Genomic DNA, 15703 nt, shown 5'->3' with positions numbered 1-15703 from the left:
GTATTAACCTCCTTCTGTTGCATAGCACATACCAGCACACTTTTGATAAAAATTCATGATGATAAAGGTGCTTCAAATTGTTTTTCTGTTCCTCTAATTAAAAAATCTTATTTGCTGAGTTCTTGGGGTGGGGTTTGTCACTTGATTGAAGAAATGCTTTATACATGTTACACATCATTATAAGTCTTTATGGAAAATGAACCTAAAAACTAATCCCATCTTTCACAAATCAGGTAATGTTAGTTATGGAGGATGTGACTTAGATATGTTAACTCAAATTAACTTAGTTAAATCTTACTTTTATGTCATAATAAAACACATTAGGGTGTTGGCCTATTTATTTGCCAGGTTTTTGCTGTTTTTGTTTCTCCTTTCAGTAACTTGTTGGCAGTCTATCCCAGAATTATACCCCATTTATGTGACTTGGAAGTGTCACTAGGAAGACCGCCATAGCCTCTGTTCCTTCTGCCTATGCACTGTTGTAGGTGAAGACATTTTCTGAAGCCTTGCTTAGGCAGCTAGGCTTAAGTCAGCAGGGAAATGTATCCTAACCAGTGGTGTTTTAACTCAAAATATTTTTTCAATGAAGTTATTTTAGGGCATAGAAAGAAGTTAATAATGTGCCCTAGTTTTTTTTCTTGCTTGCTTTTCTCATAAGGATTATGAATATGAATGGTCAGCTATAAGTTTGTACTGCTATATATATATATATATTATAAATTCAGATTTAGTGGAGATGATTATACAGCCTATTTTTATTATTATACAGCCTATTTTTTTAGGTTATCTAGTAATTTGCTACCATTCTTTTGCCTTAAGATTTTTTTTTTTTTAGGTAAATAGACACATAATAAGACTCTCAGCTGCCTGCATTATAGTGGTTTCATGCCACTTAAATTTATTTGAAACCTCCTTTAACTTGAATCTTTTTAAGTAAGTCTTACCATCCTTGCCTCCAGTGAGGGGAGTATCCAGTTTAGATTTATGAACTTCAGAATTTCTCTAATTGAAGTTCTCTCTGCAGTAGAGAGAGCAGGAGCAGCCAATCTGGAGAGGTCGCAAGATGGGGCTGCCCAAGATGTTGGAACACGGTGTGCAATAAAGGGCTTCGTCTTGGATTTTGGCCTTGTTACCACAATCAGGTACCGAAGTGCTGACTTTTGTAGTAGATTTTCTTTTTTCCTTTTTCTTTTTTTTTTTTTAAAGGAGTTTTGCCCTTTGAAGGTTAAGGAATTCTATTTTTATAAATATTGCAGAAGAGACTGAAAACAGTTCTCCTAATATAGTCTATAATCCCCATAAGTCCCTATTTAACAAGGAAAGATATTGCTGAGAGCAGAGTTAACATGCTCAATCACTTTTTTAGTTTAGAGAAATGCAGCAAATTTTCTCTTCTGATTGATAGACCAGCAAGCACATCTGAGAAATAAGCCAGAAATTGGTGGGGGGGAAGTCCTGGTTTTGTAAGGGTGACTTTTTAACTTTCATATTAGTTAGTCTATGGTGGATCAAGTTTGTGTGTCAACAGACAGTACCGAGTATATATAGTTAATAAAAGAAGACATATGAAATATTCCCTGCTGATTTTTGTCCTCCAATTAATTTTTTAAAATGGCGCTGAAATTTAAATGACTGTACCAACAACTTACCTTGAGATTTACTTTGAGATTTATAAAATAATCACTTTTAAAGAACATATCAGTGTTACTAGATACTAAACACTCCAACCATATAAGAATATTGAGGACTATTGAATGCATCTAGTAATCTGGTGGTCCTGGAACTTAATTTTATTTACGAATTTTCAGTCATTGGAGAAGAGTATGGGTGGATATGGGAGGCTGAATTAGTCCACAGAACTTTAAATTTGCACCTGTAATATCTTTGGCAGATGTCAGGATGGAAGCTAACACAATGGTTCAAATTTATTTAGTACTTAACAATTCTATAAATGTTTTCACATTTGAATATTTGAAATAACCGTGGGGGTAGGGCAGGTAAAAGCAATTTTAACTGTTTTCCATTGGAGAAACTGAGGCTTGGAGATGTTCATTGTTACCCAAGGTCATATAGCTAGTAAGCAGAAAAGTCAGGATGCAAACGTAGGCCACCTGAACAATGTTACGTATTTTACCATACTCCTTCCTTCAGCCGTTGGAGAAGACATTTGTGCTTTTATTTGTCCAACACTGTGGTCAGTGAAATTAAAGTATCTCAGTTTAAAACAATGTACAGAAGGCTTTCTTTCTAATATTTTTAACAAATACCTTTAGATTGTTGGCAATTAAATGAATACCTAGGATATTTTGTGAAGGTTTGAATGAAGTTTTGTTAAACCTATAAATAAAGTCAAGTAAAATTTTTATTACCTCAGAGACACAGTAATTGGAAGTTATTTATAGTTAAATATGTAGACATAATAGTTCATGACTATACTTCAGGATAGTTTATTCAGCAAACATTTATTGAGAACCTCTTATGTATTAGGTACTCTGTTCTTAAAAGGACTAATTGATGAGCTCAGTCTAGTTGGGGGGAGATGAGTAAACCAGCAATTATAATACAATATAAGTACTAGAATAGAGGTATGTGTAGGGAAAAGCCTATAATAGAGGGAGCACAGTTTGTGGTGTTACCTCAGAATTGAGGTGATTAGAAAAGGCATTTAAGGCATGTGATGCTTGAGTAGAATCTTGAAAGCAGATTAATACTTAACTTGGTAAGGACATTTTAAGCAAAGGGAATAACAGCCTATGCAAATGCACAGAGGCATTCGAGAATGTGGCACTTTCAGGGAGCCGCAAATGGCTTGACATGGCAAGAATACATACTGATTGTTAAGGGATGGTAGGAGTTGAGACCAGTGAGAGAGACATAATCAAGATTGTGAACAATGTTATCTGATATGTTTTAAAAAAAGTTATTTTTCCTAAAGGTAAGGGGGAGTCATTGGTGAATCTTAATAGGGGATTGCTATCAATTTATGTTTGCAAAGATTACACTGTAGTGGGGAAAGAGGAGGCTAGGATTGAGGAGGGAAATGAGATTGTAGGAAAGAAGACTGATTAGCTTACTACAGTAACCACGTAAGAAATGATCCAGGTCCAAAGTGGTATTGATGCTAGAGAGAAAAAGAATGAAATTTGAGAAATAGATATAGGACATTAACTGGACTGAGAGAGAGGGATAGCAGCTTACAATGTGGATTGGACAAATGAGTGGATGGTGGTGCTGATCAAAGTTAATACAGGCTTGAAAAATTGGTTTCTAGGGATTGAAGGTATTGATTCGTTCATTTAAGATATTTTGAGTTGGAGGTACCCATTGGGACTTATGGTTAGAAATGTCTATTAGGTAGTTGAACATATGGATCTAAGATTTGAGACTGTCTAGGCTGGAGACTCAGAATTTGGATCCATTAGCACATAGGTGATCCAGGGATAGCATTAGAATGAAAAAGTTGAAGCTAAGGGTGGAATCCTCTGATGTGCCATTATGTGAGTGTGAGGAACATGGGAAGAGACAAAAAAGAAAGCTAATAGAATGGAGACTAGGATACAAGTTTTCTAGATTTTAAGAATGATGGAGTGATTAAGTGTTACATCTAAATGAAGGATCAAGTAAGATAAGGATGGAAAAGTGTTAGGTTGATCAATTAGGAATTTAAGTGGAGACATTATCAAGACCAGTGCTTTATAAACCATGGACATCTAAATATTGCAAATTATGTCTTTTCTTTAGAACCTTGCTAGTCAAAGTGTGCTCTACATTTGAATTTGACACCACCAGGGAGCTTGCTAGAAATGCAGACTCCCAGACTCTTACCCAGATCTTCTGAATCAGAATCAGCATTTTAAAATTCCCCAGTTGATTTATGTGCACATTAAGGTTTGAGAAGCACTGCTTTAGAATTTATCTCCTCTAGCAGGAGGAAGTAAAATGTAGGTTTGTTTTGTGCAAGAAAAATTACAGATTCTGTTATTTTTATATTTTTAAATTATTGTAGTGGCTTAAGTAGGATCCATCGATATGGTTTTTTTTCTTTTAACATTCTGTGAAACTCAAATGTTCTAACATCGAAGTAGGTAAGTTTGTGATATCAGTTGAAACACCAGGATGGTCCTTGTTTGTTTAACTCTCAACAGTTAACCAGGATAACTTTGTAAAGTTGAGTTTCTAATCTAAAAGACTACATATTGTATTTATACAATATGGTATCTTTAAAATTCTGTATGATTATTTAGGTCTGAAGAAGTTTTAAATAGTCATTGGCTAAATACCAGTTTTCACCAAAAAGTCTGAGTATTTGTGGAATCTTCAGGTTAGTTAATGGAGAAAAATTAGTGTTTACTTAGAAATGTATTTTTCCTTTTTTTTTAAAAAAAAATCTACCTGTCCACACACACATACTTTAGGAATAAATATAATTTATGATATTTTTGTTTAGATCTTATGTCTTGTAATTATTGGCTACTTGAAAACATTTTTTAGTGGTTTTAAACTTTGAATTGCGATAGCTCTGCAATAGGTATGCAATTCTTGGCTCCACCTGTCTTATAGACATCCTATGGCAACAGATAAACTGATTAAAAATTTAAATCTTTTTTTAGTCATCTTATAGACTAATAGTAGTTTAGAACAGGAGGGAAACATTTCCAGCCCCTTGTTTTATAGATGAGGAAGGTCACATTTTGGTGTGACCAAATAGTGGCTAGATCTTCCAAGGTTAATATAGTGAGAATGTGGCACTTTCAAGGTTAAATAGTGGCAGATCTTCAAAGAGGAATTATTTTTTCCCTATGTTTCTGAATGGTATTAAATTCTATAGGTTAGGGTTTGGCAGATTATAGTGTGCATGAAATTCACCTAAGAATCTTGTTAAAATATACATTTTGATTTTGTAGGTCCAGGGTGGGGCTTTATAGTCAGCATTTCTAACAAACTCTTAAGTGATGCTGATGTGGCTGATCCATGGACCACCAAGGTTGTAGGTCTCAAAATCTATCTAATGGACCACCAAGCCTGTAGGTCTCAAAATCTATGAATGGTAAATGAAAACAGTAACAAACACTAAATGTATAGTGAAGTTAAATGGGAGTTGTTTTAAATATCACTATGTTGTTTCTTCACCTTATAGGAATTAAGTAATTGAAGAATATACATTCAGAAGTAGGAGGTGTGTGTGTGCGTTCTGGGGCGAGGGGAGATTGGCAAATGTGTATTTAAAATTTTTTTTTTTCAGAAAATTTCTGTATTTATATTTACATACACATAGATACATAATATTGAGGTCTCTCATTGAAGATCATAGCTTTTTAAGTTTATTTAGGTAGTTGTTCTTATAAATGTTACTTTTATTACTCTGTAACATGATAATGTTTTGTGAGATTGGAGTGCTCAATTTTAATGTCTTCTGTTTCAGAGAAAACCAAAAAATGTTACTTCCTCATTGTTTGTTGGGACCGGGCTTTAAATGGATGAGGCCTTAAATGGGTGAGGCCTTAAATGGGCTTATTATATGCTCTCTGATCTTTGATTAATACAATTAACATCTTATAGTGAATTGGTAGTACTAATAAAGAGTGGATCTAGTAGAGTGGTATGTAGTACTAGTGGTACTCTAGTACACTAAGAAACCCTTAATGAACTCTACACATCAGTGTGTTAAATAAAAGAAGTGAATATTTTAAGTAGCTGGTTTTATAAAATGAAACAGCATAAATAAAAATGGTAGATTTGATTCTTTTGTTCTCATTCTAAGTACAACTTATAATAAATTCACTTTGACCCAATCACACTGCTTTTTCACTCTATGTTTTAAAGTGGGAATGCCTTTCTATTCACAGGTCACAAGGTTAGGAAGATTGCTGGGTAGCTTTTTTTTTCTGTTTTTTAAACAATCAGGTTGAATAGCCTTCTTCCTGAAACATGAATTCTGTGGAATAATCCACCCCCGCACCCCAACCTATATATACAGAGTTATCCATGTAGCGCATTTCTAGCTTGATGTTTTCTGAGTTATTAACTGACTTATGACTGTCCTTTGTAAAAAGTACATGTATTGGCGACACAGTCGAGTTTACTTAACTCTCAGAAATTGATACTGGATAACTTTGTAAAGTTTAGTTTCTAATCTCAGTAACTACATATGTATTGACACAGAGCAATGTGTATATTCAAAAATAATTGTTTAACATTTTATAGCTATTATAAGTAGCTCATTATTAATATTAAAAGTATTATACTTTTTAATAAGTATATTAAATTTTTTGAATGCATGCAAAGCTAAATACTGTTTTCTTATAAGGTTATTTCTCTTTGATTCCATATCCTTATTCCCTCCCCATTTTGCCTTCTGTGTTACTAAAGGCTGAATTTTTTCTGTCAGTGTTATATCTCCTGCTTCCATGGCAGCCTTGCTTTTTTCTGTTCTTTGATCCCTACTTACCTCCCTCCAAACCACCCAACACTTGTTTCTTCCCCCACTATGCCCCAATACATACAGTTTGGGAAGTGGTAGAACTCAACTTGGTCTTTGGTTTCAGGTGCCATTTCCAGGCCAGAGTTTCCCAAACTTGCCAGATCCAAAGAATAATCTGGGGTTGCTAGTTCAAAATACATATTAGAATCTCAGGTTCCTCTCCTAGAGATTCTGATTCATTAGGCTGGAGTGAGGCCTGAGATAAGTACCTTAAGTGATCCAAGTCCTATGATCAGGCAAATTTAAAAACACTGTTTTAAACCTTATAACATCTACCATTTCTCATGTAGATACCATCTTTGTGGAATTTCATAGCATCATAAACTAAGAAAATCTTGTCTAACCTCTACAGAGTGCAAATTTTTTTAAAAAAAAATCATTTTTGGATTGGTAATTGTTTGGGACCTAGTCCATTCATAAAGTTTCACAAGGCTTCCATTGGCTCCTGAACATTGCCTAGGATGTGTACTTTTTCTTTTTGGTCAGCATGCTTGCCTGTTCTCCATATTGACTATTCAGACTTTTTATTTATACGTATTTTCATCATTCCTTCCTGTTATAATAGAGAAGATACCCTACCTTCTCCACAGAGGCTGATGTATCTTCTTGTCTTCTGGATGCTAACCCTCAGCCTGCTTAGATTTTTTTTTTTAATTCTCTTAAAATACACATAACATAAAATTTACCATTTTAACCATTTGAAAGTATATAATTCTGTGGCATTAAGTACAACCACAATATTGTACCACCATTACCACTATCCTTATCCAGAACTTTTCCACCATCCCAAGTAGAAACTCTTTACCCATTTGCTTAAGATCTTTTATGTCAGTTACCCACTCCCAATCCTCCAACCTCTCTCTCCTCCTTTCTCACATAATGAAGAACGTTGTTTATATTAGATGTTTTCTTGTGATCTGTTCAGATTTAAACATGAGTCAGTATAAAACTTATTAGAAACTCTGTGAACACATAGGTGGGACTTATCAGTTGATGATTAGGTAGGGAGTCTGGCCATATCATTGTGAGAATAGCTCCAAATATCAGTGTTTAGAGATCTTTTCTCTGGGGCTTTTAATTTCTACAGCTAAGAATTCATCACATTTTTGCCATGGGGGTAGAGTAGGTTATTATACCTTTGCCTTCTAGAATTCTTGGAGCTGAGCTATGGAAGTAGGTAGGCGATTTCATTGTTAAATATATAGAATTTTACTTAATTCCCTGCTTTCAATATAACAGCTCTCTCTCAGACTTGTACCTGATATTCTTGTGTCTGTAGTCATTTTGGTTTACTTTCTCCACCAATAGATAGGGTAAGGAAAGGAGTTTGGGGTAGGAAGCTGGAAGGTAAGCGGAGAAGTCTGAGTGACCCTTATACAATTTTTAAACCCATCTGTTTTGTTTTTAGTTTGATACTTTGTTCCCTACTTCCTATGATACTTAGCCTTTCCATGGTTCTATAGCACAAACTGGCTTTTTGGGTACTCAGTATTCAAAGTACTTAGTCTGATAATTCATATAGACACTTTTCACCTTCCAAAAACGTTTTGATAGCTTGTTTCTGTAGTTTTTACTTCTGTTCTCTTTGACTTTCTGGGATTTATAGCCTATTTTACTCTCATTTGAGTAGGATTTTGATAAAGAGTAGATATAGGTCTTGCATTTCAGTTTACCATGTTTAAGTAGCAGTCCTCTTCACCTTTGCTCCTTTACCAGATTCTTCCCATTAGTATTAAAGCATGATCACACAAAAGAAGACTTAGGAATGGCCAGTTAGTTCACTTGGGAGAGTGTGGTGCTGTTAACACCAAGGTCAAGGGTTCAGATTCCAGTACCAGCCAGTCACCAAAAAAAAAAAAAAAAAAAAAAAAAATTAAAAACAAAAACCAACGAAAAAGACTTAAATGGAAAGATATAAGAAGAATCAACATCAAAAATGACAATTTTCCCTAAATTATAAATAGAACACAATCACAATGAAATATAAATGGTTGGTTTTTTCTGGGACAACCAAGCCGATTTTGAAGTTTACTTGAAAAATAAGTAGGCACAAGCAGCCACAAAAGAAAAAGAAAAGCAATGATGGAGGAATGGTCTATTAGATACCAATACATTCTAAAGATTTAATTATTAAATCAGTGATGAACTAATGAAAACTATTCAGTGAGACAGAAAAGTAAGTCCAGAAAAAGACCCAAATACATATATTTGTGTTTGCTATATAAAAATGACATAAATATAAAAAAAATATGAAACATATAAAAATGATAGCATGTCAAATCATTGGTGGCAGAGAAGATAGTGTTGGCACATTTGGGTAATTATGTAGAATTCGTATTCATATTGCTCTCTACCAAGATAAATTGCAAATGGGATCAAATATTTAAAAGGAGACATAAAAGTAGTAGAAGAAAACATGGAAGAATTCTTTTATAACTTTGAAATGGGAAAGGTCTTTCTGTGACACCCCCCCTCAAAAAAAGCAAAAACCACTGTAAACAAAGTCAAAAGACAAATTATGAAAATTATTTTCTACTCATATCACTGACAGAGGATTAACCTTCCTAAATTATAAAGAACTTTAAAAATAGATCAGAGAAATACCAACAACCAAATATAAAAATAATAAGAATGGACTGTTCACAGAAAAAGAAACACAAATGGTCTTTTAACCTTTAAAAAGATATACAACCTTACTCCTAAGAAAAGTGAGATTAAAACTACCAAGATGCTAGTTTTCACTTATAAAATTAGTAAAAATCCAAAAGTTTGATAACATTCTGTTATTGATGTTGGAGACATGTTTTCTTACATTGCTAGTGGGAATGAAAGTTTATACAACCTGTAGAGAGTTGCTCAGTCGTTCCATGTTAAACATTCTCCCTTGTTCCTATTTCCCTATGTCAGTCTTTTCACAGCCAAACTTCTTGAAAGAATTGTTTACATGTGCTGTCCTCATTTTCTCATCTCTCTTCAGCCCATTCAGATTTGGTTTTTGTCCCCATAATTTCTCTGAAAAAATCTTTTGATGTCAACAGTGGGCATTTTTTCATCTTTATCTTACTGGAAATCTCAGCAGCATTTTGACCAAGCGCTACATGAAATGTTTTCTTACTTTGACTTTCATGATACTGTGCTCATTTTCTTCTTAACCTCTCTACTTGACCTCTCCTTTACATTCTCTTTCTTGCCAGTTTTTCTTCCCCTTTTGGATTTTTAAATTGAAGCTTTCAAAGATCCCCTCTCTTTTAACTATATATTTTCTCTAGTCAGGTCTCTTTTAAGTTTCAAGTTTTGTTTACTGCCAATGACTAGATTTATATCCTCAGTCTAGATCTCTTCTGATTTTAGACTCAGCTGCCTTCTTGGTATATCAACTTCGGTGTTTCAAGGGTACCTCAGGGTACCTAGTTTCTATGGCTGCTATAACTAATTACTATAAACATAGTGGTTTAAAACAACAAATTTAGTCTCTTATAGTTCTGAAGGCTCTGAGGGAGAATTTATTTGCCTTTTTTAGCGTCCTGTGTCTGTCTGTATGTCTTGGTTTTGTGGCACCCTTCTTCCATCTTCACCGTACATTACTCCATTCTCTGCTTCCATCATTCACATTGTCTTCTCCTCTCTAGTTAAATCTCCCCTTAACTCAGTTTTATAAGGACACCTCTGGTTACATTTAGGGCCTACCTAGAGAATCCAGGCTAATCTCCCCATTTCAAGATGTTAATTTATTCACATCTGCAAGGTTTCTTTTGCATTAAGGTAATATTCACAGGTTCCAGGGATTAGAAACCTGGATTATTTGGGGGAGTCATTTTATTCAGCCTGTCATTACTTCAAGTTCATCATGTCCAAAAGTAAAAGATATCTCCCCACCCAAAACCTGGTCCTCCTCCAGAAGAGAATGTAGTTTCTCCATCTGGTTGCAAAGAGCAGAACCTGATAGTCATCCTTGATACTCCTTTCTCTTCTCTATCATATCCAGTCTTTCTCCAAGTCCTGACGATTTTACCTCCTAGATACTTTGAAAAACATTTTTTTTCCTTTTTATAATCAGTTCCACTGCTATTAGCTTACCCTACCATTTCTTATTTGGAATATTATAGAACCCTCCTAATTGGTCTCTTTCTTCTGAGAAAACTAAAAGAACGACAACAAAAAAGGCGGGGGGAGGGGCAAATTGGATAATTTGCCTTCTTCAGACTCTTAAGTGGCTTTTCAGAATCCTTAATGTGGTCTTCAAGACTCTCCATTATCTAGCCACAGTTTACTTCTCCAGTCTCATTTTTATTTTTGTCTTGTTTACTGTGTTTACTGTCATTAGCTTTCTTTTAGACCTTGGAAAAGGCAATGTGTGGGCCGAGCCCGTGGCGCACTCGGGAGAGTGCGGCGCTGGGAGCACGGCGACGCTCCTGCCGCGGGTTCGGATCCTATATGGGAATGGCCGGTGCATTCACTGGCTGAGTGCCGGTCACAAAAAAGACAAAAAAAAAAAAAAAAAGAAAAGGCAATGTGTAATTGATTTTGTTTCCCTCTAAACTTGTTCTTCAGATTTTAGCTGAATGTTATTTTGAGGAACACGTTTTCCCCTGGATCAGGATCCCATGATTTTTTTCATAGTGTCGTATACCTCCCATTCTGTAGACCTCACAGTTTATAGTTATTAGTTTAGATTAGTGTCTGCATCTCACTACTAGACTGTAAGCTTCAAGCAGCCGGGAACAGTTCTGGTTTGCTGTATTGTGTTGAGGACGGTTTCTGGCATATAATATACAGTAAACTTGTATGAATGAATGATACCTGTTTTCCAAGTCCTGTTCTTTAGTTATGTAAACCTACTCTTCTGTGATAAGCCTCCAACCATTTGAAGGCTTGTTGTGTCCCCTCTTTAATCTTTTCAAATTAAATACTTTAAAAATACTTTTAATTTCTTGTGCTCTTCCTGCAATTTGTATAGCTTGCAAGTCCCTAATCACCTTAATTGTTTTCTTTTGGATGTGCTCTAATTATAGATGTTTTTTTTTTTTAGCCCAGATTAGGAAATAATACTCCAAATGTCATCTGTGCAATGCAGAAAGTATTGCCTTCCTTAATACAGAGTGTACAAGATATAGGCTAAACCGCTACAACAAAGAGACTCCATATACTCCATATACAAGAAATTTCTCTCTTGTGAAACAGTCCAGAGATGAACAGCTTTGTTCCCTGATTTCATCCAATCCTCGTTTCCTTCTGTCTTTAAGTTTTGCCATCCCCTCTGGTGTTGTCTTTTGCACGGTTGAGCCTGTCTCTACACCACTCTCTTTTTCAGCCCTCAAAAGAAAGAAAGAGGAAGTGGAGAGGACAAGCTGCTTCCTTATAAAGGCATGCTCTGGAAATTGCATATGTAACTTATACTAATGTACTATTGGCCACAGAACTTTGTTACAGGCCATGTTTAGCTGCCATGGATCCTAGCTTATTGACCATATGCCCAGGAAGTTCTCTGACTAAAAGGAAAAAAGAGTAGAATACTTAGAGATAATTAGTCGTTGCTTATTTGTCATCAGTTTCACACAGTTGGTGCTTGCTGAATTTGTGGTCATGGATGTTTGTCTTCTAACTTGTGCTGTTATTTAAATGCATCAGAAACATTTGCATTTATTAAATCTTTTAATGCAGGTGATAGACACTGTTAAACAGTAGCTCGTCTTCTTTTTTTTTTCCCCAGAGCTTAATGGTTGATTACTTCATTTCCAGTTTCAGCATACATAAATTCAACAAATATTTATTACTACATACAAGGCACTTTGTATAACAGATATACAGTAGTTAAGAATACAGATTATTTTCTTTCACAAAGTTTATATTCAAATATATTGCCCTATTTCTTTTGTGAGTGGTTTAAATCAGAAGTTGGCAGACTTTTTCTGTAAAGGACCAGATAGTATTTTAGGCTTTGTCATACCATCTCTTTTGCAAGTACTCTACTCTACCATTGTAATGTAGATAAATGGGCATGACTGAGTTCTAGTAAAAACTTTGGCAGCCTGGATTTGCCTATGGGTTGAAGTTTGCCAGCCCTTGGTCTAAATTAACAGTATGTTCCTTATCAATCATTCTTCGACTTCCTTTAACCTAGTTCCTCAGTGAAAATGCATTCTGGGGTAATTAGTGCCTTCCTAATCAGCCATTTTTGTTGTTGTTGTTGTTTAAGATAGTCCTTATGTCCTTGACCGTTTTTTTGAAATGTTTATTCTTACATTTTTTAAATTGTTTTCTTCTTTCTTCATCCTTTCACAGTTTCTGTAGCTAATAACTCTTCTTCCTTGCATCTCTCAAATATCTCTTTCCTCTTTAGTGCAGTTCTTGGTCCTTTGTTTCTGTATATTCTTTCTCTGAAGTCTTACTCACTTTAAAAATTATACTTTGTAGATAATTTCCAAGTCTGTGCCTCTATTCTTTACCTTTTTTGATCTAGTTATAACTCCAAATCCAACTTGGCTAAATCTTTTATGTCCTTGTGTTAGATCTTTTATGTCCTTCATTTCTTTGAGCTTGAAACCTTGTTTTCAGTTCTTCTCTTTGGTCTATTTAATCACCTTCAAGGATAAATAGAAGTTATAAAGGTGGACAATAACATGAAAAGTTGTGGAGGCAGCACAGATTATTTAGAATATGGAAAATGTATATTTGGAATGTAGCAAATGTGGCATAGTTCTTTTGGAATAATAGAGCTGGAGGGGCTTTGTCTGCTATGAAAAGAATTTTGAGCTTGATGCTGTAGGTAATATGGAGCTACTGAAGGATTTAAAACAGGAAGGTTGAATAGTAAGATGTTTGTTTCCTAAAGAGATTATTTGTAGCAGCATGTAGGATGGTTCTTGGGGATGGGAATCCTGAAGCAAAGATACTGGTTTTTGCAATTAGGTGAGAAATTATCTACTGAAGTAATGCAGTGGTACAGCAGATTTAGAAGGATAGATTTTGACATTTAAGAAGAACTTGTAAATTCCTGATTTGGAAACTGAGAGGATGAGTATTATTAACTGGTGAAGAAAATTCAGAAAGGAAAAAACAGGTTTGGGGGTGGAAGAGAACCTTATAAGAAAACAAGCTCAGTTTTATATGTATAATGTATAAGGGTGTCTGTGGGCTGTCCAGGAGGCAGTTGTATGTACAGGTCTGAATCTAAGGAAAAGTTTTACGATAGAGGTAGAGATATGGAATGTAGCAAGGTACATGGTAGTTAAATCTGTAGTATAATTGAAACCACCTACAGATACTATGTTAAATGAGAAATGGTCCGATTCTGCAAAAACCACATGGTGGAGAGAAGAAGCCTGGAAGGGAAGTAAAGTAAGTGGATGACTGAAAAACATCCCTTGAATTTGGCTATGAGGAGATCACTATTGATTTGTTTCAGGGGAGTGGTGTGGACAGAATCCTGATTGCCATGACTTGTAATGTGAATAAAAGTTGAGGTGAGGCAATAGACAGGAAATATAGATGAATCCTAGAGAAGTGGGATTCTCATGTGGAAAAGGCATTTGAGGGTTCTTTTGATGATAAATTGCAAGATATTCAGTTTTAAAAATGAGTTCAAATGATAAAAGGGATTCATTGCTTCATGAAATGGAAAAGTCCAGGGGTAGCACTGATGGTTAGAATGTTTCAGGCTTGGGATATGGAGGCAGGGCTAGTAGAAGGACTAGGATAGAGCATGAGTGTGTTTACGAGAGAGGGATAAACCTTGAGATCTAGGCTAGATATGGATGGAACTGAAAGCAGGAGGGGGCTGATATTGAGAAAACAAAAACAAAAACAAAAACAAAAAACATAGGTTGCCAAAGGTCTAATTTAGTGTAAGTAAAGGAATGAAAACAGGAAGGTTATGTTTTCTAATAAGGCTTGTCTCTAGCTAGGCTAATTTAGCTACAGTTTTCCAAATAGGCCTTACATATTGCAGCTTTCAAAATGCAGTCCTGGTATTTACTTGATGATGGCTCTTCTGCTGCTATATAGAAATTGAACATTGTTAATTCTTTGGCATTCATTATCTATACAGCATTGGTACTCACACAAAGGTGTGAACCTGAAGATTCTCATAAGATAGAAGTTTTTCTTTGTGTGTAGATGAAAATAAACATGTTAGCCTTAACAAAATTGTGAGATCATAAAAATTCACTATATTTTATGGTCATACTTCTCTCTTTTTCTTCTGTTGTTCCATCCAGCCCCCTTTTCAGGTTTACTTCTTTACTCTTTCCAAATAGGAAATGATGCTTTATATTTATTCACATCACATATTAATTATCCTATATGTTTGCATTTTTAAGTTGTCTTCAAGTTTAGTGCTGTTGAATTTAGTGGTATTTGAATTAGGTAAACTTGTGATAAAAAATGTTATTTCAATCTCACTTTGTGTGTAAAACTTAAAGTAATGTGAATTCCTTCAAATTAATAATGCATTCAAAGCTAGCAGGCCAAATAAATTGAAAACTGCCACTTGTCAATGTACTTCTTCAGGATTGATCTTTAGTTTTGGGAGCTTTAAAGTATGATAGGTCTTTAGGACTTTCCTCTCATAAAATGCCACTACCCTGTATAGATTGAAAGCCTTTCTTGGTAAAGGAATTTCTCATAATTGAGAATAATTGGGGAGGAGTTTGGGGGAAGACTGATATTTCTTAATACCATTGAAAGCATGATTCCTAGAAATGGTACTGAAGGTTAAATCTGCTTTAGTCATATTAGGATGCTTGGCTTAGAAAGGTTAGAATAATGCTTAGAAAAGCCTCGTTTCTTACTTATCTCTATACCCCATGATGAATCTCTTTCCCATGTTGCATCCCCTGGCTTTTTATAGCATGATGATCATACAAATGTATGGAAGGTAATTCATACACATATATGCAAGATATTCTGGCTTGGGTGGTTACTGCTTAATGATCACCTAAAGTGATCTTGCAGTGAATTAAGGAATCCCTGCTATTTGAGAACAAGATCTAAGACCTTTCTTTCTGTGTATATGTGTATGTATGCAGGTGATGTTAAATTGTGGAAAAAGCTTTCAATTCTAAAAATGCTTCTCAAGGACTAATAGTGAAGAATTAATTGTGTAAGAAATACTGGACGGTCATTTATGTAAACTGCTTTCTATTAAGGCAAAATAGGTGGCATTTAAAAGAGTAACAATTGATTCTTTAAGAATTTTTTTTTGAATGTTTAATAGAGATCCAT

At 34.9% G+C, this 15703-nt stretch overlaps 1 protein-coding gene across 1 annotated transcript in view; it reads left to right on the top strand.

Moving 5' to 3' along the window:
• RSBN1 (round spermatid basic protein 1) overlaps positions 1-15703 on the top strand; it is a 39357-nt gene that overhangs the window by 12320 nt on the left and 11334 nt on the right. The window lies entirely within an intron of this gene.

This window comes from Cynocephalus volans, chromosome 8 (assembly GCF_027409185.1).
Source record: "Cynocephalus volans isolate mCynVol1 chromosome 8, mCynVol1.pri, whole genome shotgun sequence".
NCBI lineage: Eukaryota > Metazoa > Chordata > Mammalia > Dermoptera > Cynocephalidae > Cynocephalus > Cynocephalus volans.
The sequence above is the reverse complement of the archived record's forward strand: the minus strand, read 5'-3'. Positions and strand labels throughout refer to the sequence as shown.